This window comes from Leptonychotes weddellii, chromosome 6 (genome assembly GCF_054177405.1).
Source record: "Leptonychotes weddellii isolate Sample4059 chromosome 6, ASM5417740v2, whole genome shotgun sequence".
NCBI lineage: Eukaryota > Metazoa > Chordata > Mammalia > Carnivora > Phocidae > Leptonychotes > Leptonychotes weddellii.
Genome location: NC_138374.1, coordinates 15,916,390 through 15,928,905, shown reverse-complemented (window position 1 = coordinate 15,928,905; position 12,516 = coordinate 15,916,390). Strand labels below are relative to the sequence as shown.

Sequence of the window (12,516 nt, the reverse complement as noted above, 5' to 3'; positions counted from 1 at the left end):
TCGTTAGTACAAGTAACATATGTTGATTGTTGTTTCCCGAACTAACCTGTATTATTTGATAAGTTAAATAAAATGCCTAAATCCAACGTCTGCTATTCCCACCCTTTGCATTTGAATTATTTATCTTACTTTCATTCCCTTTCTAAATAAAGGGGAGTTATAAATCTTCAGTACTTTGCTACAATTTCTGTCCTGTGAATATAGACAGTGTCATTTTTTGATTTAATGATGGAACTTGAAAGGATTATGTTCAAGGTTGCTTTTGAATACCGGTCCCCCCCCCTTCTTTAATTGTCCCCTGAGATGGCTTTGCGGAGTGACCACAAACCTGGATATGAGCTCTGGTTCTCTCATTGGTGAGTTGAAATAATCCACTCATCTCTTCACTGAGCTTCTGTTTCTTTGACTGTAAAGCAGGGAAAATACCACGCACCCCGAGGACTGATAGGAAGATTCAATTAGGTAACCCATGGACAGCACCACCAGGCATGTGATAAGCCATCACCGTACCCCTCATCTTGGTAAAATGAGCTGCCCTGTAACATCGTGGTGGACAAATATTGAGGGTGGGGAGTTTTGGGTGTTTTTGTTTTGTTTTCTTTAAAGATTGCCATGATTATGGCCTTAAAATTCCTCCGGAATGCCTTATATTAATAATAGTAAAAGGAAGATATTCATGTCTTCATTCATTAAAAAGATTTTTCATTTAAAAAAATGTTTTCAAATTGTTTTTTTAACACTGAGTGTCAGACATGGCTCCAGAGATTGGAAGACAGCACTGAACCAAAACCAGAGCTGAGAGGCCAGGGAGGAGTTACGTGGCAGTTACCTGCCGTAGGAATTGAGCCACGGAGATACCTGGAGAGCAAGGCCAGCCTCCGTTGGTCAGGCTGATATGAGCCTCTTCAATGCCAAGGGTATGCCATCCTGGGAGACCCAGCTGAGAACAGTTTTCAAGTAGCAATAATCACTCCTCGGATAAACCTCATTGGTTATGATGCTGCCACTGTGCATAGCTGGAAAACATACTTGAAACACACACACACACGAAGTATTGATTGCGAATGAATGAATGAATGCAGGCAACTTCTGTCACCCCAGGTGACCTGCTCAATCAGAATTTCACCACCAGGAAGTTCCCTATTAAGTGATCATTTGTTCCCCCCTTGGGGGCAGAGACGCCGTGGACTGTGTAGGCAGGAAGACAGCCACATGGGATCCCCCCTCGTGCTGGACAAGGGGTAGGGGCACCGAGCCAGAGGCCACACCTACTCCTAGCACAGCAGGTGCTTCTCAATGTTTCTGGGTGGGCTGCCTGCCATGGTTTTCTTCAGGGGTCTCCTTATACCCCCCTAATTTGGTCACCAAGACACTCCCCCCCCCATCTTATGAGGCAGCTGAGCTGCTTCACTAGGCCTGCCTCGTTTGGATGCACAGCACAATGAGTTTGTACCCACCGAGCCTCCAGCGCCGATATTTCAAACCCTACAGTACACTAAACGTGAAACTTTTGTTCAAATTTCAAGGATTTTGATAGCCCAAGTGAATAGACACTGCCTATTGATTTTTCCCTTACAATGACTCTTGGATAACCTATTTTCTCATTTATTTTTAAAGACAGCTCATGAGATTTCATAGCAATTCTGCCCAACCTCCTAATATCAAAATCCCTCCTTGACCCTGAAAATTGTAATTCTGCTATAGATCACAGCTGCTGAATATTACCTTTTACTAAGCTGGTTAAATAAAATATGTCCAAATCACTAGATCCCACAAGCCGTGGCCTGCAAGTGTAATGATCTGGGGGCCGAGATTTCTATCGCCGCACGCCCGCCAGCCCAGCGCTCTCACTCGCCGGCCGGCCGACCGACAGCAAAGTGTGAGAATCCAGAGTATCGGTTCGGGTTTAAAAGTGAAGGAGGAGGAGAGGGGAAGGGTAGCTCTTCTGGTCTTCAATGATTTTCTTGTAAAACTTTTACAAGGGAGAGTTGGGCTGTTTGATGTGTTCTAGACAATCAAATGCCCTCTGAGTCTGTGGCAGAGTGGCTAGGGTTTTCTCCCGAGCAGAGGAGGGGGCATATTTGATGTAGGGCAAGTTCAAAACCTCCAAAGCCTTCCATGCTGGTAGGTCAGGTGACACTCACGAGGTGGGAAGATACAACACGAGCAACATGAAAAGGACCAGGGACCTGGGAAGTCTCATTCTGCCACCAGCTGGCCGGGGCTCTTGCTTTTCGGCTGGAGAGGGGCGCTGTGGAATTTAGACCGCGGGGGCCTGTGCCCTGCCCGAGGCCCGTCACCTGCGTGCACTCAGGCTCTCACCTGCGCTTCATTCACTTTAGCCAAAAGGCCCCACGGATCTCCCAGCCTGCCAAGCGGCCCGGAGCCTCCTTCCTCCCAGACTGGCTTTTTCGCTTTCTCAGAAGAAGGAAGGACAGCACTGACCCAGGTTGGTTCCAGGGGAGTTTTAAATATTTCAAAGCCAACACATAGATCAAAAGTCATAACCTCTGGCTTGCAGATTGTCCTCTTGCCTTACGTGGGCAGCCCCCAAGTCCAGTATGGTAATGCCTCCCGGAGCAGCTCACTCATTACAGGTGAACAGAGTCTGAAATAGCCCTGACTCAGCAGAAATGGGACATCTCCCAGCAGTGGCCATTGGAACCTACTTGAAATGCAGGAGACAAGAGGGTCTTCCTCAGGCCCGTGGAGCTTTGCAGCAGCAACCCCCCCCACCACCCCCGCCCGGGCCCTCCTGGGACTGCGGGGCCCACCGCCTCCCCTGCAGGTCCCAGGCTCTGGCAGGTGACGGTCCTGCGGAACAGAAGCAGGAAACCTGCTGATATCAGCACCCGGTGAGTCAGAGTGAGCAGGAAATTGTCCACGAAAGAGAAATTAATAAATAGCAGTGCGTTCCCCCACCCCCACCCCCAAATCAGGATCTGTCGGGAGGTCAAAAGAGCTAACACGTATTACTGTCCTCTAAGCATACCTGATGCCAGGGATGACAGGCTTGTGGCAGGAGGTCACCCCCTTCCTCCCACGTTCCTGGCTGACATTGCTAATTGATCCTGGCTCTCTGTCGTCCTCCGAATCGTCTTCAACCCCGCGTTCCCAGCAGCCTCTGCTCATCAGTAAGAATTGATATGGGGGATACAAGCTATGTCCCACCTGGCCCCCTGCGTCCCCACACCCCACACACATCCTGTGCAGGCCAATCCCAAGACCTGGAGGTCCTCCCAACGCCTCCCCTGGGAGTCTGCTTCTGCTCCTTCAAGGTCCCACTCCAGGACCTGTGTCCTCGAAGAGGAGCTGCCTACTGGTGGTGTGTTCAATTCCCATGACGGGATCATCTCCCAAGGAAGGAGAGTCCCTAGAAAAATGCAGTGACATCAAAGTAAGCGTTGTTCCAAAGGGCTTGACTCCATCAGCTACCCCTCCAGGGGGCACCAGACTGGGCACCCGGAGAGGTGAGAGAGAGGGCCGCACCCATAGCTCCGTGAGTTCAAGCTGGTACAGCCACCTCCCCGCGCCCCAGGTCCCTTCCCTGCAAGGGAGGCCTGGCAAGGTTACCCTGGGCCAAGGTGATGGTGTCGGGATTGAACGAGAGAACCGTGTCACGCACTTAGCTCTGAACCCGGGCGGCGGTAAGTGCCCTGTAAATAGAAGCAGTTGTCTCAGTTCTCAGGAGGCAACCCACTGAGGACGGGCTCCGCCCTCGAGGCCTCTGGTCCTTTCATGAGACTCTTACCCGCGGGGGCTTGTTCTGTCGGTGCATGCCGCAGGCCTGCTCTGTGCCCGCCACTGGGCTGGGAGTGCAAAGGGGAAGGAGCCATTCATGGCCTGAAGGAGGAATTTAGAGCATCTGGAGCAGTCACGAGATGAGGTCAGACAAGGAGGTCCAAATTCTGACGTTCCAAAGTAGATGTGGAGACACCACCTCCAAGCCCTGACCAGCTTGTAACGGGCTGCAAGCGAGGAGCCCTCCCTGTGGCAAAGGCGGGGCCTGGCAGAGCAGAGCCCCCCTCCCCGGGGGGGCAATGCCACCTGCCTCCGGGGAGAAGGCAAGCTTCAGGGCAATCCATTTTAGCTCTTGTTACCACCTCTCCGTTCGCTTCCATTGCTCCCTCTTGATCGTCCCCCCTCTGCTGACAACAAGATATGGTTGGCATGTAGCTGGGGATTTAAAACCAGGAGAGCTTCTCCCTCCCTTTAAGCTGGAAGCTGGCTCCCTGGCTCTCTGAGGCCTCTCGAAGCTGGGCACTTGATGAGTGCAGGAGACCAGCTCCCAAAACCGGAAGGGGCCTGCATTGTTAGACCAAAATAGCAAACGTGTAACATGAGTCTCTTCAGGGGCCCTCCGTGGGCTGGCGGCTTCCGGTGGGTGCTCGACACAGGCCAGCCTGTGGAAGCCAACCGGAGTGGCCCTCACTGCACTTGAGAGCGCTCTTCTACCTCCAGGACTGTTCTGTCCCTTAGCTAGATGAGTTCATCCCCCTGAAAATGGATCGGAGATACCCTTAGCCAAAAAAGTGACATGTCTGGGTCAGATAAACCAAACTTGTACACACGACACGTGTACTTCCTGAATGCCTGAAATCCTCCCATCTGAGCTTACTTCCCCTGCATGTCCCAGAACAAAAGATAGCCCCACCCCCAAAAGGACCCCTTCCGCATGGATGGCAGCCACGCTTTCTCCCACTTGTGAGGCCGGAATGCAGAGTTCCGGGATGTCACTTCTCCCAGGTGGTGCCCAACTGATTGCTTGTCAACTTCCCAAATATTTTCATCTCTGGAAGCAACAATGCACCAAAAAAGGCCGTTCTGAGAGAGGACTAAGAGGCTGGTTTGACATGGGTCTTGGGTCAAGTTTGGTGGCCTGTCTGGGGGGCCTCTGAGCGGGTGTGCTGGGATTTTTTTAAAAGACTCCCCTGCAGTCCCCCTTAATGAAGCTGTTGTCCAAGCCCCTCGGAGGGCCCATATGGTCCGAAGTAGTAGCAAGTGTCCCATTACTGTAAACGGCCTTTTATTTTTAAACTAATGCTATATTTGGAAAGCAGTAATCCTGGGGAAATGATACTGGGACTAATGGGGAACATATTACCTTTCATGTGTTTTCTTCATGTTTAAGGTTTCTTTGTTATTATCTGAGTTAGCAAGGCTCTGCATACACTCTTGGGCAAAAAATCAAAATAAGCCTTAAAGCAATAATATTTTAATAAGCATCAAATGTCTTCAATGAGATAAAAGTATTAGAGGGTGTTTTGATATTGGGCTTTAGTTAAAACCTCATTAAAAAAAAGAAAATTTCTCAGATGTCGTGGGGTGGGGGAGCGGTGATGTGTTTTTAAATTCAGGTGGAGAATAAGGTCCAGTTCAGGTCAATTATGCTAATTAAATGCCACAAACGACTGGAATTGCCAGCAAATGGATGTTATTATTTGTTGCTTTCTCTGTTTTCCACTGATCAAAAGCAGCATCTAATGACACTTGAGCCTCGAGAAGCTGAAGCTGCAGCCTGACTCCACATCGATGCCGGGGCGCCAATCCCGGCCGTGGGGTGGCCGGACTGAGCTCCCGTCCCGCCCGCCCCGCGCCCCTCTCCCCTCCTCGGGTGAGGCTCTCGACAGCCCAGGCTGCTGGCCACGTCGCTGAGATTCAGATTAGCTCGGGCAACGAGTGTCTGGTCCTGTTCCCAGCCCCAACTGGGAAGGGCTCAGGGGCCCAAGTTACGAAACGAACCTGAGTCATTTCTTCACCCACAGCCAGGGACCGAGCTCGAATCAGGGGCTCTTTAGAACTGAAGGGAGCTTGGAGATCCTCCATTCGGTTTTATAAAATAAGGAAACTGAGGCTCGAAGCGGGGAAGTGACCTGCCCAAGGCCACCCCAGCCCGCTGATTGCTGAGCCAAGAATAGAACAGCCATTTCCTGACTTTCAGTCCCGTGCCCACATGTTCCCTTCTCCAACATTACAGAACAGAACTTCACCTTCCCTCCCCCTGTCCTCACAGCAACCACCACCCCTCGCCCCGCCTGCAGCTTTCCCTCGTGAACATCAAATCTTGGTCGGGAGACATCAGCATTAACCAGCAAGACTTCAAGTTTGGAATCGGGCCACGTGGGGCATGACTTGGGTCTGTCTTTCCCCTTGGCTGACCCAAAATGAAATGCACTTGACTTTGGATAGAAGGGACATCACAGGGGCGGTGGGGATCAGTGGCTTCAGGCCGATACGAGGACTCCACCATCCTGGCTTTATCCATACTCCAAGCTGGGACTCTCAGTCACTGCTGCCTCCAGGTGAATGACCGTCTCAGAAAAAGTTTGCTGCCAGGGGAGTCCAAGAGATCAAGAATCTGCGGGGAGAGGGTGGAAAGTTTTAAACAGGGACAGTTACGGATGTCAAAAACACAGCCCTGTCGCTCACTTGCTGGCTTACTGAGCTGGGCCCTGATTGCCAGCTACCCGCCCGGTACTTTCTAACTCAGAGCCCCCAGCCATCATGGAGAGAGTGCCACCCTGGGCCTCTGACATCCCGGGTCCTGCTCCTGGCTCTGGCCCAGCCATGGGACCCCGAGCAAGCTGCTCTCTTCTCTGGGTCTCAGTTTGCAGATCTGCAAAATGGGAGGGCTTGGCCTGCAAGGCTGTGAGCAGAACAGCTCCCCAGGAGCAGTCGCTGGTCTTGGGGACGCAGGTCAAGCAGCTCTGTCGTAGCCACATCCCTAGAGAGGTGTAGACGATTCCCAGCCGCAGACAATCCTGAAGTCACATTTGGGGGCTCTGCAGGGGCTTGTAGAGTTTGGATTTTGTCTTTGAAGTACTAGGGTCAGAACAGCCATCTGAATTCGGGCTGTCTCAGGGTCATCAAGGAACGAAACCATGGGCGGTGGCAGTGGCACCTGGGGAGGGGTGGTGTCAGGGAGGGCCCAGCCCAGGACAAGGTCTGAGGCTGAAACCACGCAGCATGACGGGACTGAGTCAGTGCCGTGCTGAGGCTCAGGCGCACAGTTAAGCAAACTGGCCATTAGCACTGAGTGCTCCTTCCCCTGCCCAGGGCTCTTTGGCTGTCCCTGTGGCCGCTGGACCAGCCCTGCCCTGGGCAGGACAAACCCAAGAGGGCCAGGCAAAGCCTCCGAAGCCAGAATCCGTCCTCGCCCTGCCCACTCTGTCCCCAGTGAGGCCCACGTAGGGGAGCCAATCCCCAGGGAGGCCTTGGGACAAGCCTGGGGTCTTCCTAGGGTCAGAGCTGGAGCCCACCCCAAGCAGCTCCTGGGGGGCCCAGGGACCCGGGAGCTGAGCCTCCTGCATAGACAGGCTGGGTGAACACCAGGATATGGTACCTGCTGGAGTCACTGAAAAATAAAAAGTGCTTCTAAATTGCATAAGGTTATGTCATATATGTTGTAAAGATTACAATTGCGAATGATCCCATAGCATAGATTTTCTTTCCTCAGCTAATGTGTATTTAACGCAACCAGTATTTTGTTGACGCCACCTGGAGACTCCCACCCATAGTAACACACACCTGGGGGGCGGGTAGGGAGGGGGCACTCGGCAACCCTTTGTTAACCCCACCGGTGACAGCAGGTTGAAATGAGCTTCAGGGGGCAGGAATGAGGGCACAGGAGGGACCCGAGGGGCAGGAGGGGCAGAGGACGAGCAGGCTTCTGACACCCTGCAGCTTACGATGCTTTCAGGCATCAGGCAGAAGCACATTCTCCAGAGGCAAGCAGATCTGGGTTAAATCCCAACTCGGCTCCTCACTAGCCAAGGACTTCAGATGGATGCCTTAAGCTCCCTGAGCCTCACTTCATGGACTGCAATGTGGGGATGATGGTAAATCTGACTTTGGAAGGCTGTCACCAGTATTTGATGGGATCCATATGACCCTCAGTTACTTTGGGCACCTGCTGTTGGAAGTACACCACTTTCTCCCCGAGGGGCTGCTTGGTGGGTCCCTGCCCAGCTCACCCCGAAGTGAGGGGCCATAGACAGCCCCTGTCACCACCTGAGGCTGGCTCTGATGGTATCTTTTTCCTTGGTCACAGGTTGGGGAGGGAGCCGAAGCACCATCTCAGGAACATGAAGAGCAGCTGTGGGAGGAAGGAGTCAAAGATTCACTGATTTGGTCATAAGGTATTTATTGAGCACCTACTAAGGACCAGACATGGAGAAAACGACAGAACAGGGTAAGTCAGTTCCCCAGGTGGGGCTTTCAGTCTGTCAGGGGAGGTACAGAAGCCACGTGGATCGCATTCTAAGAGAAAATGGTAAATAGTATTGGGAGGCTTGGAGCCAGGGAATGATGCCATCTGATTTATGTCTGTACGGATCACTGGCTGGTGTGCGGGGATGGACTAAACAAGGGACAAACGTGGAATCAGGGATCAAGCAGGCCTGGCTGAGGGAGTTCAGGCATGTTACTTGACTTCCTCGGACCTCAGTTTCCTCATCGGTAAGATAGGCAGCTGTGAGGATTAAGTGTGCAGAGACTGAAAATACAAAGGCACAATGACCACAAGTAAGAAGAGAACTTTGACCCGCAACCCGCAGCGCCCCCTTATCTGCCACCATCAGCCCAGGAAGCCAGGCCGCTATTTCTAGGGACAATCCAGGGAGCTAAACAGGAATGTCTGTAACCATCAGCCCCGAATAGCCAGGACTCAGATAATAACTGGCAGCCTCCCTAGTAGTCATCCCTGATTCCAACTTAGGACCCAGGAGAGAAAGCCAAATAGATACCCTAACCAACCGCACGGGATGACTCGCCTGCTTCCTGTGAGCCCACCCACAGCTTCCCCAGGCCAACGGCCTCCAGTCAGGACCCACTCGAAGCTTCCTTCTTTCCACTATAAAGCTTTCCCACTCCTCTGCCTGCCTTTGATTCTCTTTGAGAATGCAAACAACGGGGGCTGACTCCCTTGCTGTAGTAAGCTCAGAATAAATAGCCTTGCTTTTCTCATTTGGTTGGTTCATTTATTTCCACGGTGCAAATGTATGTAAAGTTCCTAGTGCCTTCCTAGCACTTAATGGGTAAAACTCAGTGCGTTTCTGTCCCTCCCTCTCTGTCCACTGAGACACCAGCTGGGCAGCCACTCCAAGAGAGTGTCGGAACCCCGAGCAGTCAGGCCGTCCGGGGCCCTGACGATCAGCGTCTCGGAACATCTGCCCTGTGAGGAAAGTGACCCTGAGACAATTTTCTGTTTCCTTGTAGAGAGTGTGTAGAAGGTTGGGAAGGGGGCTTCCTTTGGGGGAAAGAGCCTGGGACAGGAGGGAGAGACTGGGTGTTGTCTGGGTTCCAATCCCAGCCGGATGCTGCCTGCGTGGCTTAGGCCACAGTTGTGTTCTTTGTGAAGTGGAGAAGATTAAACGAGCTAATTTGGGTTGGATGCTTAGCACGCCGCCTGGCACCTAGGAAATGTGCCGTAAACAGAAACTGGTGGCCAGCAGTGGTGGTGACAGGGGGAATGTGTGGCCACCAGGCTGAGTTGCCGAAGTTTCGGACACTGTTCAGGAGGGCACGTGTAGGCACGTCCCCCTGAGTGGAGTCTGGTGCTTCAGTGGGGCAGGCTTCACCCCAGAACTTCCCCAGGGGAAAGAGAGACAAGCTGGAGGACCCCGGGACCACAGCGGGGAGCATCTCCCCACCTAGGCAACCCCCGAGTGTTGTTTCCCTACAGGCTGACAGGGTGGGTGACATTCCACCATGAGGTGCCCTTCACAAAAAGTTAGTGCAGCATCCCACATAAGAGGGCTAGACTGGGGTGTTCTGGAAAATAACCCACTTGCCGTTTATTCACACTGAGGAGAAATCGATGGAGAGGCTTAGTCTTTATATTTTAACAGAGGCACCCCAATAACGTGAGCTTTCGCCTGAAAGCTCCTTGGGTAAAAGGAAGTGGTGCTGGATTGAGAGAAGAGGGGCCTCTGTAGCCACACCACGCAGATGGAAACCGCAATGGGCACTGGCCATGGAGCGATCCACCATCAGAGCCCATTAGAGGACCCCTTTAGCTGCCAGAGGTCAGGGGAGAGTGGGCATCTGGCGTCTCCAGATGCCCCAAGCAGATAATGATTCCGGAGCTGGCAACTCAAAATAGAAAGTGGGTGAAGAACTCATTCTTGAAGTACCCATGGCAGCCCCAGCCACGTTCAGAGGCAGTAGCCTTAGAGGGGATCCAGCATCCCAGGGCCATGCCAAAAGTAGGAGCTCATGTGCCCAGGATCTGGCAACATGCCTGGGGGCATCCACTGTTCAGGGCATGGTTGCCCAAGGGTAGTTCTGCTGCCTTCCTGGTCTTCCAAAAAATTCTTCCTCCACTAAGGCAGTGGCTGGCCACCAGGAATCTAATCTGCTACAGCCACAACCCCAAAGCCAGTGGGGAGGCAGGAGGATGATTGCAATAGGAAAGCGCCACAGTTCACTCGAATTCCATGACACGGTTTCCAACAGTCGGATGCAGAAACAGGAATTTCTTCAAGATGAGCTGCCTGTTAACAGATGGAAACATGATAGGGTTTCCATGGTCGGGTGAGGATGAGGGCAATGTGGTTTTTGTGTTCTTGTGCTGTTGTGAGACCTGCCCCATGCTGCCTGCCCCTCCCCCCGGGCAGAGTAGAAAACTCCTGTGCAATCACTCCACTCACCTTGGCTTCCCTTTCCAGCCAGGTGTTTACTACCTCACATCAAAGTGGCCAGCCTGTTACAGGATACATTTCAGCATGGCCCTGCCTTACTTGCAAACTCACATGAGTCCCCTTGTTTGAGACTCTGGGGGCCAAGGACGAGAACCAGTCCAGGTCAGCCGGCCCGGATTCTCACCCCAGCTCAGAGAGGAACTCTCTCGGCCTCAGTTTTTCCCATCAGTCCAATGAAGAGAGCCCGTACGTTTCTGTATAAAGGTCCTTCCAGCTCTAAAGTCTATGATGCCACTATTCTGATTCTTTGGAACTCTCTCTCCCATTGCTTCCTTTTCTGCCTCCTGCATAGGGGGACCACAGAAATCACATAGAAAACAGGAAGGTTAAACTCAACAAGAATCTGACTTTCGTGTTTAGCAGGGCAGGGAAAGTCGATCTTGCTGCCAAGTTCTGTTCCTCGCCCTCAAGGTGTTAATAGTACTGCAGTCATGAGGGGGTGTTCGTCAGGAACACAGAAGCCACTCGAGGTATTCCAAGTAGGAAGGGCTCAACTACAGGGAACTGGAGACTTGCATGGTTGCTGGAAGGACCAGGGAGAGCAAAGGTCAGGCCAGCAGCCACCAGAAGGCGGGTGATTGACAGGAGCTCCCTAGGACACTGCAAAGGACCCAGAATGTCAGCAGCTGTTGCCACCACCAACCTCAGCAGCCTGCGGCATCCTGGCATGCAATGCTCAAGCCTGAGTTTTGCCCAGGCATCGAGTTGCATCCATCACCAGAGAAGGCCGGCAGTCCTCCACCCCCCAATTCTTGCAGGAATGCCTCATTGGCAGACTCTAACTTGAAGTTATACAGGGAAAAAGATTCTGAGCAATGCAGTTCCAAGCTTCTCTTCTGACGTGCAGGCTGTCAAAGTATGTGACCATGAGGCCAGGGCACAAGAGACAATGAGCTTGTTTTCACATCCACAAAGAGGGGAGAGCAAAGAAATTTCATCTGAAGAGCTGGATCATGATTAATTGGTGATGGCGGTCTGGAGTGCTGGGTTGGAAATAATTTTGAAGTTGTATCTAGGCTTAGCAGGGAAAGGTGCTATGATTGATTAGGAATGCCTGTCATGGGTGTAGAAGGAAAGTGGGGAATTGTATGCAACAAATTTGCAATGGTGCTCTAAATTAACGATTGGGTGACTTTCTCTTTTTTTAATTAACTTATTGTAGACACAGAGAGAGAGAGATGCAGAGCTTGGGGGGAGGAGGGGCAGAGGGAGAGAGAGTCTTAAGCAGACTCTGTGCTCAGCACAGAGCCCAACGCAGGGCTCGATCCCATGACCCTGAGATCACCACCTGAGCCGAAATCAAGAGTTGGACACTTAACCGACTGCACTCCCCAGGCACCCCAGTGATTGGAAGACTTTCTAAAGTCACCACCTTTTGTATTTGTTCTTCTTTCCCTCCATCAAATATATAAGTTATAACCATCTATGTGTGGAAGACACAGGAATTGGAAGAGCGGGTGAGGAGTAAGGAAGGGACATGGGGAATCTGTGGGGTTTCCAGCCTCCCCGAAAAACGCTGTGCACAATCTATACAGTCAACTCCTCAAGGTTATCTCATGGTCAGGTCTACTAACCTCTGCCCCACCCCCCCCAACTTCATTTCCCAGTTTCTAGGTCTGTCTCTACTAGGTCTTTACCACATCATCTGGGAGAAACCTTCCATCTCTTCTCCAGTGAATTGCTTCCCCTCTCTGCACCTTGGCTTCCTCATCGACATATTCAGGACTTGGGTTAGATCTGTGGTTTGCCAGTGGTGTACTGAGGAGCCTAGGGTGTTCAGGAGGAGGAAGTATGGAGGAGTGCCAAGGCAGGGTGC

At 52.1% G+C, this 12,516-nt stretch overlaps 1 pseudogene; it reads right to left on the bottom strand.

The window, feature by feature from the left end:
- Positions 1-888: 888 nt before the first annotated feature.
- On the bottom strand, positions 889-1,018 carry LOC115943392 (U4 spliceosomal RNA; annotated as a pseudogene).
- Positions 1,019-12,516: the final 11,498 nt, after the last annotated feature.